Genomic DNA, 14,649 nt, shown 5'->3' on the forward strand with positions numbered 1-14,649 from the left:
AACCTAATCTATTGTTCCCAGTGCTCCTGATGTAATCTTCTCTGCATCGGTGAGACCAAACATATACTAGGTGATTGCTTCGCCAAGCATCTCCGCCTGGCCCATAACAGCCAACCTGACCCTCTGGTTACCATCTATTTCAACTCCTCATCCCACACACCCTCTGACATGTCCATCCTCAGCCTCCTCCACAGTTGCAGCAGCTCACAACACAAATTTGAAGAACAACAGACCAGAGCACTCAATATTGAGTTTTCCAATTTAAAATAACCTTTTCACCCATCGGCTAACTCCATTTCCAGCCCCACCTCCTCCCTTCCATTCCATCTTCTGACCCTTGCAACCAGCCACTAACCAGATTCAGTCCTCCCATCAACTACCAGTGACCACCTATCACCACCATTCCATCTCCACCGTTCCCCGCTCTCTATCTGCTGCTCCCCCTACTCCCCCCACAACCAGTCCTGAAGAAGGACACTACCCAAAACGTTAACTGTACATTTCCTCCAGGTGCTGCCTGCCTTCTTGTGTTCTTCCAGCCTCCTGTTTGTCTGCCTTGGATTCCAGCATCTGCAGTTTTTGTTTGTCTCAATATTCTGACCATGTGATTCAAAATCCGTGTATTACTGAGAATGTATGTACATGTTTTATGTTAAGGTCACCAACAGCACCTCTCCATGCTCCAATTCTGGCAATGTAAACAGGGGTCAGAATACTTTAGAAACAGGAGAACTTTTGATATTCTTCATGCCTCCACTAGCTTTATCAGCACTGATACCTGCCAAGAACATAATGGAGTTTTATGTTATAAATGGGCAGTTGACCAGTAATCTTGGGTGTAGAAGTTAACGTTTCAAATCCAGTATAACTCTTGTTTGGCCCTGGTGAAGCAGGTTGTGCAATGGTTAGGGAACTATGAGGTGGAAACCTGAGGAGGGGAACACTTCAGAGGAGATAAGGTCAGTGACAGTTCCGAAGCAGAGTCACTGGGCTCAGAATGTTAACTCTGTTTTGCTCTCCACAGATGCTGTCAACTTACTGTGTTTATCTCTTTACTATAATCCTCTGCTGTCAACCAATTTTAGATCCAAAGTGCCACTTTGCCTTGGGCCCTGTGAACTCTTATTTTCTTGACCAGTCAGCCATGAGGGAAAAAGCCTTGCCAAGTCCATGTACACTGCATCAATTTCTTTTTTCTTGAATCACTTGTGGGATGTGGGTGTCATTGGCTAGCTACCATTTATTGCCCATCCCTAGCTGCCCTTGATCTGAATGCTTTGCTAGGCCATTTGGAGGGCAGCTGAGACTCAACCACATTACTGTGGCTCTGGAGTTGCATGTAGATCAGCCCAGGCGAGAATGGCAGATTTCCTTCCTTGAAGGACATTTGTGAGTCATGTTTGTTTTTCTAACAATTTACAGTGGTTTCACAGTCATGAGTTATTGTTAATTCCAATTCTACAAAAATTGAATGCAAATTATATTATCTGCCATTGCCAAATTCTAATGTAGATTCCCCAAAACATTAGCGAAGTCTCTGGATTAAAAGTCGAGCAATAATACCAGTCAGGACATTGCCTCTTAAAACGCATTCCCCCCACCAGCATTCCTGGTTACCTCACCAAAAGTCTGATAAAAATTTAACAAACAAGAACTTCAGTGAACAAGTCCACCCTTTGTTAATCTGTGACCCTCCAAGTGTCGATATATTCTGTCCCTCAGAATTCTTCATACTAACCTGTCCACCACTGAGGATACGTTGACTGGCCTGTAGCTTTCTTGGCTATCACTCCTTGCCTTTTGTAAGTAATGGAAGAACATTAACTTTTCTCCAGTTCTTTGGCCCCTCACCAGCAGCCAGAGAGAGTTTGAAAATTACAGCCAGCCCTCTTGATTTCTTCTTTCTTTCTTTCCTCAACAGCCTGAGATACATTTCATCCCAGCCTGTAAATTTATCCATTCTTAAAGCTGCCAAACATATTTGTACAACTTCTCTGTCTCTGTTAATTTCATCTGATATTTCACATACCTCCATTCCGTTGTCCGTACCTGTATCCATCTTTTCTGTTGTGAAGACTGAAGTAAAGTATTCATGAAGACTGTTCCCATGTATTCTGAGTCCACACAAATTAGCTTTAAGATCTCTAATGGGCCCAACTCTTTTCCTAGTTATTCACTTACTCTTTATATATATTTGATAAATTCCTTTGGATTTTCCTTTATTCTACCTACCAATGCTTTCTTGTGAACTTTCTTTGCTTTCCTAATATCCTTTTAAACCTTCCCTCTGCACTTCTTATATTCCTTGAGGGTTTCTATTGTATTGGACCCTTGGTATCTGCTACAAACTTCACTTTTTTTTATCTTAGTCCTCATCTGTGTGTCCCTTGACATCTAGGGTTCTCCAGTCTATGTCCTGGCTTTCATCTTCATAGGAACATCTATACCTTATACACTTGCTACTTCTTCCTTCAATGCCTCCAACTTCTCTGACACAACTTTATCGACAAGTGTCTGGTCTCGATCCACTTGAGCCAAATCGTATCTTAGTAAAATTAACCCTTCTCCAGCGTAGAAATTTTACTCCTTGTCTTTTACTATAACTATCTGAAATCTAACTGAATCATGGCTACCATCGCCAAAATTCTCCATTGTTGATGTACTTAACACCCACCTGCGCTCATTTCTGAATATCAAACCCAGAGCTGTCTGCACCCTTTATACATACTAAAAATGATCTTCTGATACATACAATTTAAGAATTTTGTTCCCTCCCTACCTTGTAGACCACAACTATTGCAGTAGACATCCAGGTTTTTAAAATTCCTTCATATTACTGCCCTATTATCCTTACATTCCTGAAATTTGGTTACATATTTGATTCAATATCTCTCCCTGACTGTTTGGGGGTGATATTACACAGACTTTTGTGATTTTTTTTAACTTCCATCCATGTAGTTAATTTGACAACTCCTCCAAGATATCATTCCTTCATACTGGTGTAATTGATTCCTTGATCAACATTGTGACCCTTCTTCCTCTAAACCCCTTTCTATCTTATCTGAGTACTGTGTAAGCAGGAAGGTTGAACTTCCAATCTGGCCTTTCTTTCAGCCGTTATAGAAATAACATCATATGATAATATCTGCTCATATCTTATTCCTCAAACTTCCTTACTAAACTTGTACCTTTCTTAGAGATAATGGGAATTGCAGATGCTGGAGAATCCAGGATAATAAAGTGTGAAGCTGGATGAACACAGCAGGCCAAGCAGCATCTCAGGAGCACAAAAGCTGACGTTTCGGGCCTAGACCCTTCATCAGAGAGGGGGATGGGGAGAGGGAACTGGAATAAATAGGGAGAGAGGGGGAGGTGGACCGAAGATGGAGAGAAAATAAGACAGGTGGAGAGAGTGTAGGTGGGGAGGTAGGGAGGGGATAGGTCAGTCCAGGGAAGATGGACCGGTCAAGGAGGTGGGATGAGGTTAGTAGGTAGATGGGGGTGCGGCTTGGGGTGGGAGGAAGGGATGGGTGAGAGGAAGAACCGGTTAGGGAGGCAGAGACAGGTTGGACTGGCTTTGGGATGCAGTGGGTGGGGGGGAAGAGCTGGGCTGGTTGTGTGGTGCAGTGGGGGGAGGGGACGAACTGGGCTGGTTTAGGGATGCAGTGGGGGAAGGGGAGATTTTGAAACTGGTGAAGTCCACATTGATACCATTAGGCTGCAGGGTTCCCAGGCGAAATATGAGTTGCTGTTTCTGCAACCTTCGGGTGGCATCATTGTGGCAGTGCAGGAGGCCCATGATGGACATGTCATCAAGAGAATGGGAGGGGGAGTGGAAATGGTTTGCGACTGGGAGGTGCAGTTGTTTGTTGCGAACTGAGCGGAGGTGTTCTGCAAAGCGGTCCCCAAGCCTCCGCTTGGTTTCCCCAATGTAGAGGAAGCCACACCGGGTACAGTGGATGCAGTATACCACATTGGCAGATGTGCAGGTGAACCTCTGCTTAATGTGGAATGTCATCTTGGGGCCTGGGATGGGGGTGAGGGAGGAGGTGTGGGGGCAAGTGTAGCATTTCCTGCGGTTGCAGGGGAAGGTGCCGGGTGTGGTGGGGTTGGAGGGCAGTGTGGAGTGAACAAGGGAGTCACGGAGAGAGTGGTCTCTCCGGAAAGCAGACAAGGGTGGGGATGGAAAAGTGTCTTGGGTGGTGGGGTCGGATTGTAAATGGCGGAAGTGTCGGAGGATGATGCGTTGTATCCGGAGGTTGGTAGGGTGGTGTGTGAGAACGAGGGGGATCCTCTTTGGGCGGTTGTGGTGGGGGCGGGGTGTGAGGGATGTTTTGCGGGAAATACGGGAGACGTGGTCAAGGGCGTTCTTGATCACTGTGGGGGGAAAGTTGCGGTCCTTGAAGAATTTGGACATCTGGGATGTGCGGGAGTGGAATGTCTTATCGTAGGAGCAGATGCGGCGGAGGCGGAGGAATTGGGAATAGGGGATGGAATTTTTGCAGGAGGGTGGGTGGGAGGAGGTGTATTCTAGGTAGCTGTGGGAGTCGGTGGGCTTGAAATGGACATCAGTTACAAGCTGGTTGCCTGAGATGGAGACTGAGAGTTCCAGGAAGGTGAGGGATGTGTTGGAGATGGCCCAGGTGAACTGAAGGTTGGGGTGGAAGGTGTTGGTGAAGTAGATGAACTGTTCAGGCAGCTTAGAACTGATTTTGCTATGGTCACGTGGCAGTTCCCACAAATCCATCTCAGCAGTTGAGTTGGGAATATATTGTACCCTATCGTACATATCTTCCAGCTGCTACTTGGACATGTGAGGAGGGGTTTGAGCAATCTAGGTTTGTAGAGAGGATATCTGATTATACGATTTAGAGGTGTGGATTAGCTGCCTCGATATGACTGAGCAGCAATACTTCAGAAGGCTCAGGGTTTTGCAGCAGCTAGTCATTTATGTTGCCTGCCTCCTGAAAAAGAATTTTGCCAAGTGGATCTATCGACCGCACATTGCTACTTAGCGGAAACACTACAGTCTGAACTTCATCACCTCTGTTTCCTGGCAAGAACCTGCAAAACACATTTGTTGAATTTCACAATATGTACTGATAGATTCATCTCATAGATGCTATGCCTATCACAGTCTGGACTCTTGAACACTTTTCAACCAACCAGATCAGTTATTGCATTGCCCATAATACGTGAATTTATTTTATTTTTAAAAAAGCCGTTTCCTCTCTGCTACGGTGCTGTGATTTAACGTGACTGACAGAACTGGCTGTTTGAAAAATTGCCTATGTTTGGAAGTTGGAAAAAAAATTTTGAACCTTTTCTCCACTGATTAAGCAACACCCTGATTTGAGCTACAAATGAGATAACATTCTATTCTGTTAGTTTCAGGCGATGAAACTGGAGGTATTTACAGTGTTAGCTTCAAACCAGCAGGTAGTTAATTAATTCAAGTATGAATGAAACTTTTCAGAGGCTGTAATAGCAGATTATGCTTTGATCTGGTTTCCTGTGTATCTACAAATTAAATAAGCATTTGAAGGCTTTTTTTGCACAAAAATAGATTGTTTTCTTTTCCAGAATCAAAGGTAGTAGGTTTGAATTTGGGACTTCTTTTTCACATTATTGAATTTGGCATGGACAATTTCAATGAGCGTTGCTTGGCATGGCAACTTGATGCAAGGGAATTGAGTGAAAGGGATGAGGAAGTGAGAAGTTATTTTTGGATGGGATGTTTAAAAGATGGTCAATGTTGGGCAACGGTGTTGGGCAACTGAGGTGAGCCTCCTAAACTGTCCTTCTCCATTCCCGTACTACTCGGGAACTCCATCTCAAAAATGTGGCTCTCAAAATTCATTGCAAATCCACCTTGTGTGAGAGAAGACATGATTCAAGTTTGCACTTCAGGTGGTGCAAAATTGCACAGGTTGAAAACTCTGACTCCAAGAACTAAAACAACGTTTCCCTGTGCTAAGCTTGATTCGAACCAGCAGTGAGAACTCTGATATTTAATAAGTTAACTTTTACTAGGGTTTCTCAATGCTGCTTTTGATAAAATGCTGTTTTGATATTAAAGGCAATCGTTCTTAGTTAGCCTATATATTTTCCGCATTTGGATTACAGCAACAATGAAGTCTAGAGCTGAGAAGTCCAAGCAAAACCTAAACTGAACATTGGTGAGCATGATATTGGTGATTGAGTGCTGCTTGATAGTGCTGTCAGCAACAGCTTGCATCACTTTGGTGGTGACTGAGAGCAGGCTGATTGGCTAGTAATTGACTGGATTGGATTGAAAGGGTTAAGGCTTTTGCTGCTACCAGTATGACTCCTTAAATTCACTGGGTGAAAGTTCTTATTGAGAATCTGCTTTTGTTTGATAAAGTGATGGATGAATAGCTGTTATCTTTGTCCCAGAAGGATTAAGTAATGTGACCTAGTTAAGACCATGCTTTTCTGATGATTCTGAATGAATTTGTACTGTCAAGTCAGAGGGAAGTAATCTCTACTCTGAGCTAAACACATCATAGCATTAATCTTCATAATGTCTCTGACAGAAAAATGTTAAAAATTAAATGTCCATTCTGATTAAGTTGTTAATGATATTCTAAAAGAATTATTTAGACACCAAAATAATAGTAAATGGTAACTCACTACTGACTGATAATAATGACATCATATGGCACGACAAAAATAACCATAAGGAAAATCAGCAGTGAGCAAAATGTGTTTAATTTGGAACCTGAACTTTAATGATGCTGTAATATGCTCCCAGCAGGTTTTTACCCTAGTTTTTGAAACCTTGTCACTGCAAGGTCTGCAGTGTTGCCACGAGATAATTTTCAGTTAGTGTCTTTAAACTGTGAATTTTGATCTCCAATTTGGAATTGTTTACCATGCAAAGCAGTTTATTTTCAGTTCACAATTAAAGAAAGTGGATAGATGCCAATTGTAATGTAAGAGCTTTCTGCAAATTAACTTCTCTTAATGTTAAAAAAATTTGACCCAGCTTAAACAAGTGTTTGAATTGTCGGCAACTATTTGTATTCAAATCTGCCAATTTCATACAGAGGAATTATATACAGAAATATAACGATTATAATGTATCTTTAAACATCAGCCCTTTTAGAACAGTTTATTGTTGCTTTTTACTCCTTGCTCTTTTGATTCAGCAAATTACATTTCAGTTCAGAGAGCTCAATTATATTAATCATTTGCATCAGTATGAAGTCAATCACAATTATCTCCAACTTAAGTTACTGCTGTTTCCAGTACATTACAGACAACAATTGGCATCTTACAAGTTTTATAAATTGCTGATTTTTTTTGGTTATTGAAAAAAAACAGAAAAAAAATTAGAAAATCCATACACAACAAAATTGCTGTGGATATTTCACACAGTTTTTATCATATTTTTCTATTTTATTTAAACAGAATTGCAGAACCAATTATATCAGAATTTGATATAAAAATTAATCTGCGTACCATACATAGGAGTACACATTCTTTGAAATTATTAATTCTATTTAAAAGATTAATACAATACTTTAACATATTTGATTTGTAAAAAGTGGAAATTGCAACAGGGTTAAAGAAAGAGACAAAAATCAAGGAAGCTTTATGGAGTGGTGACTGAAAGCTTGGTCATGGAGATGTGTATTAAGTGAGGCTGTAAAAATGGGTGAAGACCACACTACCACACAGCAATTTGGATGGGACTCGTGCTGCAAGTGTATCTAGATAGAAAACATCTTAAGGTGCAAGGTATTGAAATTTAGAGGCAAAGTTTCAGTCAAAACATGAAAGCAATCATCTAGATTAAGGATCCTGTTTATGAGTGAATGGACATTTTGAATGAGGATGTGCAGGTGGTTATCATCGTAAAAGCAGGTATTCAAAGGTGTAATCATCATCGTCCCATTTGCTCATTAGAGAGAGGTGACTGATGCATTTAAACTAAGAGTAACCAGGCTTCAGGTGAGGTGTGAGACAGAGAAGGCAATGGTAACTTCAGCTGGAACATGATTTGAACCCGCACTGTTGGCAGTACTATGGTGGCACAAACGTGCAAAATGAGCTCACCAACCTCCTAATCAGCTGTTAGACTCTAAATGAACAGTGGTGGATTGGTGGAGGCAGCAGGGAATGTGGGGAGCTTGGTAAACGAGGGTAGTAGTACAGAGTAGGGAAGTAGGTTTGCATTTATACAATTTTTTTCATGGCTACAACATTTACTAAATGCTTTACAGGCAATGCAATTTGTCTTGACACTTTTCTATTGCGTAAAACAAAAAGACTGCTAATTTGCACACAACAATTCTCAGAAACAGAAATGTGATAATGACCACAATTTATTTTTTTTCTGTGATGCTGTTTTAGGAAGAAATATTAGTCATGTTAAAAATCTATGGAAACTATATACACTTGATAATAGGATTTACTAAAAAGGCAACAGTTTTAATTCACACTCCAGCGTAAAAGGGCACAAAGACAAGTTGGGATCCCTTTCAAAAACCTAGTGTTCTGTCACTTCTCAAGTAACACCATTCACAAAATAAATAACAATAAGTTAAATTTATATAGTGTCTGTAGTGCAGTCAATCACACTAAGGAGCCTCACTGGGGCATTATAAAGCAAAGTATGACACCAAGAATGTATTACAAGTAAGGAAAATTGAAAGCAAGTACAACAAGAATTAAGAGATAGTAAGAACTGCTGATGCTGGAGTCAGAGATAACATAGTGTGGAGCTGGAGGAGCACAGCAGGCCAGGCAGCATCAGAGGAGCTGGATAGTTGACGTTTCGGAAGAAAGGTCCTGACCCAAAACGTCAACTTTCCTGCTCCTTTGCTGTTGCCTGGCCTGCTGTGTTCCTCCAGCTCCACACTGTGTTATTACAGCAGGAATTCATCCATTTGCAGAATTGGTAAATCAGTGATGGATGAGTTTCTTAACTGACAAACACAAGCTGATACATTTTAATAGGAAAATTGAGAATAACCTTTTACTTGGAGGATTCAAATCTGTGTGGTTTAGAGGAACAAGAGTACCTTGGGCTATAAAAAGATTAATCACTAAATGTTGTGACACAGATTACAAACATGGTAAGAAAACAAACAAATCAAGCACCCCAATTCCTCAACCATACTAACACTGCATACCCTCTGCATTGCCTACTCACTCACTTTGGAGAATTCCGAATCTACACCAAAAGTTACAGCTGTGCCACGTACATTCATCTGCTGTAATTCCTGTGCCTCTCATTCTTGGAGGAAAACTGTCCACAATGGACCAGAAATTCAAGTTGAGTGGTGGGCTGCTTGACATTTGGGTCCTCACGCTGTTATGTGTGTGACCACTCTGAGCAGCTGACTGACTACATCCAAGCCCCTGCACTGCTATCAGAAGCTGGCCTTGACTTATACTTGCCTGGAGCCTCCTGACCAAAACATTTTGATGAGGCAGGGGATTGCTGAAAACCATGAACACCTCCCTTCATTTGTAAATGCACGTAAGAGCATGGAAATACAGGTGTACCAAGAGCTGGTATCTCTGGCTGAGGGATAATGTGCAAAAAGGCACATCCCTGCCAGGCAAAAGGACCTGGCAGGGATACTGTGAGCATTCAAGTTGGTTCAATGTTAGAGAACATGTTGACAACAAGTCATGAAGTCAAATGCCACTTGATCTAGTCCATTAACTGGGTACATTCCCCTGAGCATAAAGTGTCCTTGCTGCAGCACTGCAATGATAGTTGCTGGTGAAGCCTGAGGTGCTTCATCAAAGTGGAGAACTGCCCTGTATGTGGACTGAAGATTTGCTAGGAGGGTTCTTAGATGGCGGTGCATATCAGATGCCAATATCAGTGAAAGTAGTGTACATGTGGCTGGTGTCCAAAGACCGTACCAAGAGATCATAGAACCTCTACAATGCAGAAGGAGGCCATTCTGTCTGAAGAGGATCCCACCTGCTTCTACCCTAGCACTACAACCCTGCATTTACCAATGGCAATCCACTTAACCTACATATCTTTGGACTGTGGGAGGAAACTGGAGGAAACCCATGCAGACACAGGGAGAACATGCAAACTTCATGCAGCCAGTCACCCAGACTGGAATCAAACTTGGGTGTGAGGCAACACTGAGTCACTGTGCCTAGAGGTATTGGTTTTGCGGTGAGCTGAAGTTGCTGGGTCGCCACACTATCTTTGTGCCGATAGTTCACGCCATCCAGATTGTTCAGCATGTTTGGTAAGTTAGGAAGTTTCTTATTGATGAGGTGAGATGTGCCATTGATGAGGCGGCTGAAAGCAATAACCTCCTTCATTAGCAACTTGCCGCGTAGTGCGTACCTTGCCTCAATGCCTGGTAGATGCAGATAAAAAGCAGCGTGTTGTTCCTTACAGAGAGATATGCCTTGCTGGGGTTCTCGCCACCACGCACATTGTTCATGCCCTTATAAACATTTTCACCTAAAAAAGTGATTAGAAAGTAGAACGCATTACGATGGTGAGTTGGTGAAGCAAATAACATAAATTTGATTCCTGGAAAACTAGATAATGATAGCAGGGAGAATAAATAGAGCATTTTCCCAATTTATTTAGATGAGCAAAGACAGGAAGGGAAGGCTTGAGTACAGCATAATCATCAGCATGAACTTGTTGGGCCAAATGGCCCTCTTTCTTTGCCATATATGCTACATAATAGTGTGATCCTCTTCCTTTCTAAATTCCAAAAGATGTTCATTTAAACAAATAATTTAAAAATCTTGTCCATGTTTCCATCCTTAGCTTATCAGATTTGCAAGCCAACAAAATTGTTTTAATTTGAAATTGTAAAAATAAAATCTATTTTTCTTATGTCTGAGCCACAAAAAATAATATTCTTTGTCCTTTCGGCTCAGCACACCAGCATAGCCTTATTCTTGTTGGTACACATCCTGTTATCCATTGTACGTTGGTGATGACAGAGGGTACAAGTTTCAATTCAAAAAGAATTACTCCTACCCCTTCAGGGTGGTAACCAGTATGAGCAAAACCACAATCACATTTTTAACTGCTGTAAAAGTGTATAGAATAATTTAATAAAATATAAACCACAATGGGATTGATTGAATTATTATTTTGTGTGGCTGTGCAATTTCCAAATGGAAATTTGGGTTTGGAATGTTAATGCTGTCTGTTATCCTTCAGGATGATGTAGACAGAGAAAAGCAATTACTGCTGAAATGTTCTCATTAAAAGAGAGCTTATCTGGTAGTAAATTAACTTTAAGAATTTTTTTTAAAAGGTTCAAAATACAGTAAAACCATGTCTACACTGAAGTATAATGTCTACACATGAAGAAGCTATGATTAACTTGAGTTTTATCTTAAATAGTTCCACCATTTGTGCTTTTTTTAAAATTACTCAGGTAGAGTAATTACAACATTTTCAAACACACAGATTTAGGGATTACAGGAAGATTTATTTAAACTCCACAAATCATTTCAAAACATTATTTTTAAAATTGGAAATTTTCAATCTATCGTTAAATTAACAGCAAAAATGTATCTGCTTCCTTATTAGGTTGGGTTTTCTTCTGACTACCTGAGATGCCTCACACATACTTGAGAAAATCAGTTACAATTGGTTAAAGTGGCCAGGTTGCTTGGAGGATGATTTGATTTACTCCAGGATTTCACAGATGCAATCAGCTTTATTTGCTAGCGCTGCAGATCATTACTTATTAATGAGCTCTTCATGCTTTATTAAACTTAGTGTCAAAACACTTTAGAGTAAATCCAGAGTCAGGCTGATTTTGTGCTGATGAACCTTCTATCAGCAACCAAATAAGAAATGAACAAGGAAACAAAGTCAATTTAATGATTTCTACTTCATTCTAGTTTATTAAAGATAACAACATATCAATGAAATTTATTCCCTTATAGATCCATGTTTGTGTAAACAAATAAGTGAATCTATCTGTTGATCTTTCCATGACATAGAATTTGCTTGTCCATCAACCTCTAAAGACAGTCGTTAGGTTGTATTGAACTTGAATATTGGTGAAAGAAAAGACACATTTTGTCCAATCTCTCACTGGGATGTTTGCAAGATATAACCAATGTAAAGGGGAACAACAATGCCCAGAATCGATGTTCAGAAAGACTGTCCATATCATGCCATTCAGAAACATTACATAAAATATGTTCCAATGATAAGAGGGTCGCTTGACTGGAGCAGACAATTTCCTACACAAGTAAAGGTTGAGTTAGTAACTCAGTATGCCCAATGTATGTAATAAATTGGATATTACTTCATTGTTGTTTACTTTTCTTTTAATTTTAGCTTGATTTTATCTATATATGGTAAGTTAGAAAAATGCTTTTACTTTCTAAGACATTTCCCCTGCATGAAGACATGAATGTGGCTGTAAGAAGTACGCAATTACTAGAATCTGTATTCTCAGGAATTGACTAAAGTTTGAGAGCTCAGAAAATTTACCAGTAAGCCAGATAGCATCAGAGAAGCAGGAAAGCTGACATTTCGTGTCAGCTTTCCTGCTCCTTTGATGCTGCCTGGCCTGCTGTTTTCCTTCAGCTCCACACTGTGTTATCTCAGACTCCGGCATCAGCAGTTCTTACTATCTTTGAAATTTACATGTAATTCTGATCTTGAAGTTCTCTGTGCTCGTTAACGATAAGCAAATCCTGACAATACACTACAGTGTCAGAGATAATGGGAACTGCAGATGCTGGAGATTCCAAGATAATAAGATGTGAGGCTGGATGAACACAGCAGGCCAAGCAGCATCTCAGGAGCACAAAAGCTGACGTTTCGGGCCTAGACCCTTCATCAGAGAGGGGGATGGGGGGAGGGAACTGGAATAAATAGGGAGAGAGGGGGAGGCGGACCGAAGATGGAGAGTAAAGAAGATAGGTGGAGAGAGTGTAGGTGGGGAGGTAGGGAGGGGATAGGTCAGTCCAGGGAAGACGGACAGGTCAAGGAGGTGGGATGAGGTTAGTAGGTAGCTGGGGGTGCGGCTTGGGGTGGGAGGAAGGGATGGGTGAGAGGAGGAACCGGTTAGGGAGGCAGAGACAGGTTGGACTGGTTTTGGGATGCAGTGGGTGGGGGGGAAGAGCTGGGCTGGTTGTGTGGTGCAGTGGGGGGAGGGGATGAACTGGGCTGGTTTAGGGATGCAATGGGGGAAGGGGAGATTTTGAAACTGGTGAAGTCCACATTGATACCATATGGCTGCAGGGTTCCCAGGCGGAATATGAGTTGCTGTTCCTGCAACCTTCGGGTGGCATCATTGTGGCAGTGCAGGAGGCCCATGATGGACATGTCATCAAGAGAATGGGAGGGGGAGTGGAAATGATTTGCGACTGGGAGGTGCAGTTGTTTGTTGCGAACTGAGCGGAGGTGTTCTGCAAAGCGGTCCCCAAGCCTCCGCTTGGTTTCCCCAATGTAGAGGAAGCCGCACCGGGTACAGTGGATGCAGTATACCACATTGGCAGATGTGCAGGTGAACCTCTGCTTAATGTGGAATGTCATCTTGGGGCCTGGGATGGGGGTGAGGGAGGAGGTGTGGGGGACAAGTGCAGCATTTCCTGCGGTTGCAGGGGAAGGTGCCGTGTGTGGTGGGGTTGGAGGGCAGTGTGGAGCGAACAAGGGAGTCACGGAGAGAGTGGTCTCTCCGGAAAGCAGACAGGGGAGGGGATGGAAAAGTGTCTTGGGTGGTGGGGTCGGATTGTAAATGGCGGAAGTGTCAGAGGATAATGCGTTGTATCCGGAGGTTGGTAGGGTGGTGTGTGAGAACGAGGGGGATCCTCTTGGGGCGGTTGTGGCGGGGGCGGGGTGTGAGCGATGTGTCGCGGGAAATGCGGGAGACACGGTCAAGGGCGTTCTCGATCACTGTGGGGGGAAAGTTGCGGTCCTTAAAGAACTTGGACATCTGGGATGTGCGGGAGTGGAATGTCTTATCGTGGGAGCAGATGCGGCGGAGGCGGAGGAATTGGGAATAGGGGATGGAATTTTTTGCAGGAGGATGTGTGGGAGGAGGTGTATTCTAGGTAGCTGTGGGAGTCGGTGGGCTTGAAATGGACATCAGTTACAAGCTGGTTGCCTGAGATGGAGACTGAGAGGTCCAGGAAGGTGAGGGATGTGCTGGAGATGGCCCAGGTGAACTGAAGGTTGGGGTGGAAGGTGTTGGTGAAGTGGATGAACTGTTCGAGCTCCTCTGGGGAGCAAGAGGCGGCGCCGATACAGTCATCAATGTACCGGAGGAAGAGGTGGGGTTTGGGGCCTGCGTAGGTGTGGAAGAGGGACTGTTCCACGTAACCTACAAAGAGGCAGGCATAGCTGGGGCCCATGCGGGTGCCCATGGCCACCCCCTTAGTCTGTAGGAAGTGGGAGGAGTCAAAAGAGAAGTTGTTGAGTGTGAGGACGAGTTCAACTAGGCGGGTGAGAGTGTCGGTGGAGGGGGCCTGGTCGGGCCTGCGGGACAGGAAGAAGCGGAGGGCCTTGAGGCCATCTCCATGCGGAATGCAGGTGTACAGGGACTGGACGTCCATGGTGAATATGAGGTGTTGGGGGCCAGGGAATTGGAAGTCCTGGAGGAGGTGGAGGCCGTGGGTGGTGTCACGGACGTAGGTGGGGAGTTCCTGGAC

At 42.9% G+C, this 14,649-nt stretch overlaps 1 protein-coding gene across 3 annotated transcripts in view; it reads left to right on the top strand.

Annotated features, from left to right (window-relative positions):
- Positions 1-14,649, top strand: part of LOC125452608 (heparan sulfate glucosamine 3-O-sulfotransferase 5) — a 254,892-nt gene that overhangs the window by 63,353 nt on the left and 176,890 nt on the right. The gene's annotated exons all lie outside the window — the stretch shown is intronic.

The sequence above is a fragment of the Stegostoma tigrinum genome, chromosome 4, assembly GCF_030684315.1.
Source record: "Stegostoma tigrinum isolate sSteTig4 chromosome 4, sSteTig4.hap1, whole genome shotgun sequence".
In the NCBI taxonomy this organism is placed as follows: Eukaryota; Metazoa; Chordata; class Chondrichthyes; order Orectolobiformes; family Stegostomatidae; genus Stegostoma; species Stegostoma tigrinum.